This window comes from Rhipicephalus sanguineus, chromosome 9 (genome assembly GCF_013339695.2).
Source record: "Rhipicephalus sanguineus isolate Rsan-2018 chromosome 9, BIME_Rsan_1.4, whole genome shotgun sequence".
NCBI classification, from domain to species: domain Eukaryota; kingdom Metazoa; phylum Arthropoda; class Arachnida; order Ixodida; family Ixodidae; genus Rhipicephalus; species Rhipicephalus sanguineus.
The window spans coordinates 130,799,988-130,809,401 of record NC_051184.2 but is presented as its reverse complement, the minus strand read 5'-3'; the positions used below and the strand labels follow the sequence as shown (position 1 = coordinate 130,809,401).

The window sequence follows — 9,414 nt, the reverse complement described above, 5'->3', positions numbered from 1 at the left end:
CCTCAGCTTCGCCATTAAGAGTTAAACGCGGTAAAGATATCCTGCCTCTTGTGCGTACTTCGACCACTTAGTGCATACTTCTTAATGTATGTTGTTACTCGAGAATTTCACATTGTGCATTACTACAATGTAACTGACGAAGTACTAAGTGGCCGCATAGCCTCAGCACACCGAGCTTTGGTGTCTGCCTTCTCGGCCTCCGTCTTTCGTGACCGCCCTCGTCTCCTTGCGCCACTTGACACTGATGCCCCACCAGCGCTCGATGAGGAAGACACCACAGTGTGGTTGGCGCTTGTAGACAACACAAAATCCACCACAAGCCTGTCAAGTGCCCGGTGGCGTGTGGGAACGTCTGTGGGCGTGACATTTCATTGGAAGTATCAGTGCACCCACTACGTGTCTTTACCAGAATACGCGCAGTAAGGTGTGCGCCTTATGTAATGGGTAGAATGCTTTAAACCAGGAGCTATTGTGCGCGAGAAACTTTTTCGAAGTTGCGATGCGTCCACTACGTCATCTCAAGGGAATATGCGCAGTAATGTGTGTGCCTTTTGTAATCGGTAGCTGGCTTTAAACCGCCAAATAGTTGATATTCAGATTCTGTGACGCCCGATGGCATCTATTTATCTATCTATCTATCTATCTATCTATCTATCTATCTATCTATCTATCTATCTATCTATCTATCTATCTATCTATCTATCTATCTATCTGCCCGTCCCCGACTTTGTGCTCTCCCGGCCGTTTCGCCCCGCCACGGTGGTCTAGTGGTTATGGCACTCGACATCTGACCCGAAGGTCGCGGAATCGAATCCCGGCCGCGGCGGCTGCATTTTCGATGGAGGCGGAAATGTTCGAGGCCCGTGTGCTTAGATTTAGGTGCAGGTTAAAGAACCCCAGGTGGTCGAAATTTCCGGAGCCCTCCACTACGGCGTCTCTCATAATCATATGGTGGTTTTGGGACGTTAAACCCCAGATATTATTATTATTATTATCCCGGCTGTTTCATTAATCGGATGTATACCAAAATTCGTGTGGCATAACATGGCCTTATAAAATCATGGCATGCATGTCATGAACAGCATGATTTACATTCCACGGCCTTTGGGCTCTTGCGGCTGTTCCGTTAATTTCAAATATATACCAAAATTGGTACGGCGGGACAAGCGTTCATGGCGAGCATAATGACAGGTCCGAACATGCAAATCATGACACGCATGTCATGTGCATCATGATTTACATGACATGGTCTCGGGGCGCTCGCGGCCGTTTAAATGAATGGATATCTACGAAAACTGGTATGACGAGACATTTCTGTATGACGAACATAATTGACACGTGGTAACATGAAAATCATGACATGCATCTCATGTACGACATGATTTACATTCCACGCTCATGGCACACTCACGGTCGTCTCGCTAGATTGATAAACGCCAAAATTGGTATTGTGCAATGTGCCTGTATGAAGACAATGAATAACAGGTGGTAGCATGAAAACCATGATATGCATGGCATGCATGTCATGATTTACATGCCACGCTCATGCTCATGGTGCATTCGCGGCCGTTTCGCTTGCATGATATACACCATAATTGGCATGGTGCGACACGACCGTATGACGAACGTGAGAAGTGGTAACGTGAAAATCATGTCATGCAAGTCATGTACGACCTGATTATATGTCACGCTCATGGTGCGCTAGTGGCCGTTTCAATTAATTCATATACACCAAAATTGGTATTGCGCGATGTGACTCTATGAAGAACATAAATAACAGTTAGTAAGATGATAACGATGACATACATGTCATCTATGTCATGATTTACATGCCACGCTCATGATGCATTCGCGGCCGCTTCGCTAGCTTGATGTAAACCAAAATTGGTATAGCGCGAAGCGACTGTATGACGAACGTAAATGAGACATGGTAACAAGAAAATCATGACATGCACGACATGATTTACATGCCATGCTCATGGCGCAGTCGTGGCCGTTTCGCTTGCTTGAACTACACCAAAATTGGTATTGCGCGACGCGAGTGCATGACGAACGTGAATAACAGGTGGTAACATGAAAACCGTGACATGCATGTCATGTATGTCATGATTTACATGCCGCGCTCATGGTGAATTCGCGGCCGTTTCGCTAGCTTGATATACACCAAAATTGGTATTGCGCAACGCGACTGTATGACGAACGTAAATGAGAGGTGGTAACATGAAAATCCTCACATGCAAGTCATGTGCGACAGGGTAAACATGCCACGCTTATGGTACGCTCGCGGCCGTTTTGCTCGTTTGATATACACCAAAATTGATATTGCGCGATGTGACTCTATGATGAACATTAGTGACAGGTGGTAACTTGAAAACCGCGGCATGCATATAATGTATGGCATAATTTACATGCTATACTGATGGTGCTCTCGCGGCCACTTCGCTCGTTTGATATACACCAAAATTGGTATTGTGCATTGTGACTGCATGACGAACATAAATGCGACTATCATGGTGCGCTTCCGGCCGTTTTGTTAACTGGAGATAGTGGCCTCGAGGCCCACCACTGGAAACGCCGGCGCCACCGTCGGCGTGACGTGCTTGGCAGGATCACGTGGTCTCAGCGGCCGCGTCGGCTGCTTGTGGCGCACTGCCGCGTGCTTTGAAAACGAGTTTCAAGTCCCACATGCGCTGCGGTCTGTTCAAATTCGGAAGTTTTCTCTGATTTTCTACTCAATTGAAACCATTGTAATAGAGTGGCTGCCTCCAAAGGCGACGAACATGGGTTTCTACCGCTCGGTGCCGCAGTGCCGCGCTTACGCAAAGGAGCCCAGTGTCAGCCTGCGTGGTTCACTGCAGTCTCATTACCTCGGGCCCTTCCCCCTGCTGGAGCGTCTCTCCTCGAACTTTGTTGTGGGCATAAATGGATCGCGTGAGACTATAGCACTCGAGCGGCTAAAGCCAGCGTATAGTCAAAACGCGCTCTCTTCTGTTTCGGCATCTTGCCTCACTGTGTCCCCCTACCCTCTGTCCCTTTGTCACTCATCCCCATCCCTTCCTGCGCTGAGGGTTCACTGGAGCCCACTTTGCCCGCGGCAATGGTATTCGTTCGTCGCAGTGGTCTCCTCACTTGGGGGGTGGGGAGCTCTGGAGCGCATCCTCTGACGTCGTGCCCTGGAGCCGGCGCCTGTGGCATCGCAAAGAAACTAATACTCTCGTGCTAGGCCGCCACCGCCGGTTGGGCGGCGCAGGGTACACAGACAACTCCAACCGCGCGCCTTTTCTTCTATTTCTCCTCTTTCCCTTTTGCATCGCCCCGCGAGCCTGCTCTCGCTTTTGGGAAACGAATAAACAGTTCCTAACCAGATGTTGTAGCTAGCTCTCGGTTCCTCCTGCGCGCGCTCTACATTTCCTTTGCCCCGTATTGATGACGCTCTCGATTTTCTCCATGGCGCACTCTACTTTTCATCCATAGACCTTCGCTACGGTTATTGGCAGATTGCTGTGGATGAGAAGGACCAAGAAAAGACCGCATTCGTCACTCCCGATGGCCTGTACCAATTCAAGGTTATGCCCTTCCGTCTTTGCAACGTCCCGGCCACTTTCGAGCGTATGATGGACTATTTGCTACAAGGGTTCAAATAGTCCACATGCCTGTGTTACCTAGACGACGTCCTTGTTTTTGCACCTACATTTGAAACCCACCTTGAGCGCCTGTCGGCTATTCTCGACGTCTTCCGCACTGCTGGCCTCCAGTTGAACTGGTCGAAGTGTAACTTCGGCCGCCGACAGACTGCAGTGTTTGGCCACCTCGTTGATGCTTCTGGTGTGCGGCCAGACCCCGAGGAAATTCATGCCGTCACGAGTTTCCCACTACCCCAATCCCCCCCAAAGATGTCCGGAGTTTTGTGGAACTCTGTTCCAACTTCAGGCGGTTCGTGACAGACATTGCAGCAATCGTTCGACCACTTACTGATCTTATGAAGAAAGACGTTCCATTTTTGTGGGGGTCCACTCAAGCTGCCACCTTCTCTCTGCTCATCACAATTTTGACGACGCCACCTATATTGGCCCACTTTGACTCACCCGCCCCGACTGAGGTACGAAATGATGCCAGTGGTCACGGGATCGAAGCCGTCATTGCCCAAAGCCAGCAGGGACACGACCGCGTTATCGCCTACACTAGCCGCCTCCTTACAACTGCGGAGCGCAACTGTTCAATCACAGAGGGAGAACGCCTTGCTCTTGTATGGGCAGTCTGCAAGTTCCGTGCGTATTTATAGCGCACTGACTTCTCCGTAGTCACTGACCACCACGAGCTCTGCTGGCTTTCATCATTAAGGGATCCTACAGGTCCACTTCGTCGCTGGGCTCTGCGACTGCAAGAATACACTTTCGCAGTGACGTACAAGTCTGCACGCCTGCATCAGGACGGCGACTGCCTACCTTGCTATCCGGTTGGCGAGTCGCGTACCGTCCCTGGCACCGACGCTTGCGTGTGCTCCGTTTCCCAACTGACCCACATAGCCGAGCAGCACCGCAGTGATGCATCTTTACGGGCTATCATCGAGCGCCTCGAATCCTCACCTTCGGACCGATCTCATCGCTCGTTGGTACTCCAGGATGGTACACTATACCGCCGCAACTTTCATCCAGACGGCGCGTCCCTACTGCTTGTGATGCCCAAACACCTCCGCTCGGCTGTACTCCACGAACTTCACGACGTTCCAACTGCCGGTCACCTTGGTGTGTCCTGCTCTTACGACCTGATCCGCCGTCGTTTCTATTGGCCAGGTCTCGCGCGCTCCTTCGAAAGGTACGTCGTGGCGTGTGAGAAATGTCAGCGCCGCAAAACACTGTCGACGCTTCCGGCTGCTTGCCTTCAACCACTCGACATTTCGTCCGAACCCTTCTTTCACGTCGGCTTGGACCTACTCGGCCATTTCCCCCTGTCTTGTGCTGGAAATAGGTGGATAGCTGTCGCCACAAACTACCCCATCAAACGAGATATGCCAACAAGCTGCACCACATATGTCGCCTATTTTCTTCTGCGCGACGTGACCTTGCAACATGGTGCTCCACGCCAGCTGCTCACGGGCCGTGGCCATACATTTCTATGGAGTCATAGCGGACACCCTGCGTTCATGTGAAACGCGGCACAATCTCACTACGTCGTACCACCCGCAAACAAATGGCCTCACGGAGCGTCTGAACCGAACCATAACCGACATGCTTCCAAAGTATGTTTCTTCAGACCACACCGTCTGGGACCTTGCTCTACCGTACGTGACATTTGCCTACAATTCTTCGCGCCATGATACGGCTAGTTACTCCCCATTTCTCCTGTTGTTCGGCCGCGAACCCGCATTGCCCCTTGATACAGCCATTCCGTTGCCCGCAGCTCCGACCACTGAATATACCCTAGACGCTATCAGCCCATGCACGCGAAGCTGCTCGTACTCGCTGTAATATCGTACGTAGGTGCGAGGAAAGACACTTCATGGCAGGAACAAGACTGAATGTTTATTCAAGAGGCTGCTTTTGTGCCCTGGCCAGAGGGCCGGAGCATGCGCCGTGACGAGGGGTGAAGGCACGTGTGGTCGGCATGCTTCTCGCATCTACATCTGAGGATCAACGATATATCACTTCCTCCCCCCTGAGCTAGAACGTATCCGGGGGCTTGCGGGCACGGGTGGAGCGTCTGAGTTGGATTGGTTCTGTTGGCCGTGAAACTGCCGGCTCGATGCCACCTCCAGACGCTGGCTCGCCCGGCACGGACTGACCGGCTTGCAGGGCGTCGCTGCTAGTTGTCTGGTCGCCGGCGGAAGAGAGGGGCCCTTCCGGAGATGAGTGCTCCAGGGTCACGGGTGTCTCGAAGGGTTCTTTCTTAACCGGCGTCGATGAGGCGCGGGCTCGTATTTGATCCAGGTGCCTACGCTGCACCCCCCTTGGCGTGTTGACAGTTAACAATCGTTTGCCTTCGACTGTTGTCACGGTTCCTGGAAGCCACCTTTGACCTGGCTGACCATATTGTCGACTCCAAACCTGCATTCCTGGTGCATACTCTTTTTTTCTGGGCTTGGAACTCCGTTGACGGTAGCCTCCTTCGCCCCTTTTTCCTTTGCAAAGAAGTTGCTTAGGCGGGTCCGTGGCTGGAATCCCAGAAGTCTTTCTGCGGGCGACTGCTCTTCTTGGGTCGGCGTGGTCCTGTAACGTAACAAAAATTTGGAAAGTCGACTTTGCAGCGTTCCCACCCGATTTTTTTTCAGGCCCTCCTTGATGGTGCGTACCGCCCGTTCTGCCGAACCGTTGGATTGCGGGTAATATGGGGCAGTCGTTACGTGGCGCACACCATTTTCCCGGAAGAACCGTGCTGTCTCTGCGCTGGTGAATTGCGGACCGTTGTCCGACACAACAGTTCGTGGTAGGCCAAAGCGTGCGAAAATGCCCCTGAGTACATTCACTGTCGTTGCCGCCGTGGCTGTCTTCATTGGCACTGCCTCTATCCACTTAGTCTCGGCGTCGACAAGAACGAAGGTCATATGTCCTTCCACGGGACCAGCAAAATCTATGTGTAGGCGGTACCAACGTGCGTTGGTCTTCGGCCAGTTTACTGGAACCTGCGCAGGGGGCATGGGCAAACACTGCACGCACTGGGGACACCGTTTCGCAAGCATCTCAATATCACTGTCTAGCCCTGGGTACCAGAAAATCGAGCGCGCGAGGTTCTTCATTGCTGTGATGCCAGCATGCGTGTCATGCAGCTCTTTCAAAACAAAATTTCGAGCAGCTTTAGGAAGAACCACACGGTGACCCCATTACAGTATCCCCTTGCTCACGGTCAATTCCTGCCTCCGTGCAAAATATGGTTGATACTTTTGTTCGTCTGCCCCCAGGCGCTTGGGCCAGCCTTGCAGGATCCAAGTCTTTACTTCCTGAAGTGTGCAGTCTTTGATGGTGTGATCAGACACATTCTGCGCAGACAAAACAAAGTCATCCAGTGCCTGCGCATGCAGGACATAATCGGCAAGTTCTTTTTCGCTGCCATCATCGCGGACAGGCAACGGCAAGCGGTTCAGAGCGTCGGCATTCGCATTCAGCTCCCCTTTTCTGTATTCCAAATCATATTGATATGCTGCTAAGAGCAGCGCCCAACGTTGAATTCGTGCCGCTGCCATCTGCGGGATGGGTTTGTCTGGACTCAACAAGCCAGTCAAAGGCTTGTGATCGGTCACCAGAGTGAACCTATTGCCAAACAAATAATCTCGGAATTTGACAACGCCAAAAACCAGCGCTAGTGCCTCCTTTTCTAATTGTGAATAGTTACGTTCTGCCGACGTAAGAGTTCTGGAGCGGAAAGCGATAGGATGATCCACCCCTTTAATGCGGTGAGACAAAACTGCGCCTATTCCTTCCGCCGACGCATCACACTCAAGCCGCAGGGGTTTCTGAGGATCATAATGCACAAGAAAGTTTGCGTTGCTCATGGCGCGCTTGGTTTCTTGGAATGCTGTCACCTGTGCGCTCCCCCAACACCAGGGTACCGCTTTTGACAACAGGTGGTGTAACAGAGCCAAAGTGGTTGACAAATTTGGTAGAAACTTCGAGTAATACGTCACCAGTCCTAAGAATGATTTAAGCTGGCTTACCGAGGTCGGTGGCGGCGCCGCCAGCACGGCTTCCAAGTTGTCCTGCAGGGGGTGAAGGCATCTTGCGTCGATTCGGTGCCCAAGAAATACCACTTCTTTTTCCCGGAAACGACACTTCTCTTTGTTCAGCGTGAGGCCATTCGCCCGCAGTCGTTCCAACACTTGGCGTAGTAGCGTGGTATTCTGCGCTTTTTCCGCTACAATAGTGTCGTCCAGGTAAACTTTCACCCCGGGTAACCCCTGTAGTACCGCTTCTATGCGCCGCTGAAACAGCGCAGGCGCCGAGGCGATACCAAAAGCCAAGCGGTTGTAGCAGAAGAGGCCCTTGTGCGTATTCAGCACCGCTATCTTTTTGGCATCATCATCCAGGGGAAGTTGGTTGTATGCGTTCCGTAAGTCGAGCGTGCTAAACACCTCGCCCCCCGCTAGCGTTGCAAAGATGTCTTCGATTTTCGGAAGCGGGTACTGTTCTGTTCTTGTCGCTGGATTGACCGTCAGCTTAAAGTCTCCACACAGCCGGATGTCTCCGTTTTTCTTTACCACCGGCACTACTGGCGTTGCCCATTCAGCCACGCTCACTGGGGACAGAACTCCCACTTCCACCAGTCGGTCGATTTCGGCGGATACTTGCGCTCTCATGGCGTACGGAACTGTCCGAGCCTTCAGAAATCGAGGTTGGGCGCCTTCCTTGAGGTATAGTTTCACCGGTGGTCCCTTACAGCATCCGAGGTCCTCAAAGCAGTCGGAAAATTCGTCAAGAAGTGCGGTGAGCTTACTGTCGACGTGCACAACATACACCATAGACGACATGCCTCTCTCCAAAAGGAAGACGCCAGCTTTGCGAAATTCTTCTATCGTGTCTCTTCCACACAGCAGGGGCCCTTGATGGTCCACCACTATCAGAGAACTGCTCACCGTTACTGGACCAAGCTGTACCTTCATTTCCACCTTGCCCCAGACCGGTAACTGTCCCAGGAAACATGAAAGGCGTATGGGAGTTTTCTGCAAAGCCGGTCACCACTTGCAGTGTTTCTTGTACACGCTCTTGGGAATTACACTTACTGGTGATCCCGTGTCGACAATCATTCGCAGCCGACGGCCTTCCCACATTAAGGTGTGCTCAATTGGCTGCACTAAGCGCTTATTGGCCGAACTGTGTGCGACTAGAGCATACAAAATCTCTTCTTCCTGTTCGCATTCTGTTCCGTCGACGGCGAACGTTCCCGACATCGGAGCGTGGGATCTTTTGCAGGCTCTAGCAAGATGTCCTCTGTTGCCACATTGATGGCAGATGGAACTGCGATGTCGACACGACGCCGTGGTATGCGGCCCTTTGCATCTGTCGCATGAGAGACTAGGACTTCGCGGTAGGTCGTTTCTCCTGTACTTCTTTCCTTGCTGCTGTGTCTGTACCATGTTGACGCCACCGCCTGCAGTTAGTGCGTATGGAGCTTGCATCCCACGAGCGTCTTCGTTCGCTTTTCAGAAGCTAAGACAAATTCTTCTGCTTCTTCACGAGTCAACTTCTTGCGGCCCAGCAAGCACCGGCGCGCTTCATCGTCCCGAATCCCGCAAACGATTCGGTCCCGCAACATACGGTCCAGTGTCGTTCTGAAATTACAATTTACGGCAAGTCTTCTCAACTCAGCAATGTAGTCCCGAACGCTTTCTTGCTCTTCTTGTTTTCGCGTGAAGAAGGTATAGCTTGAGGCTATTTCGTTTGCTTGAGGGTTGAAATGGTCTTCCAGGCATTTGACAACGTCATC

General features: G+C 51.9%; 1 pseudogene; it reads right to left on the bottom strand.

Annotated features, from left to right (window-relative positions):
* Nucleotides 1-5,660: 5,660 nt before the first annotated feature.
* Nucleotides 5,661-8,387, bottom strand: LOC125759983 (uncharacterized; annotated as a pseudogene).
* Between the last annotated feature and the right edge of the window lie 1,027 nt (nucleotides 8,388-9,414).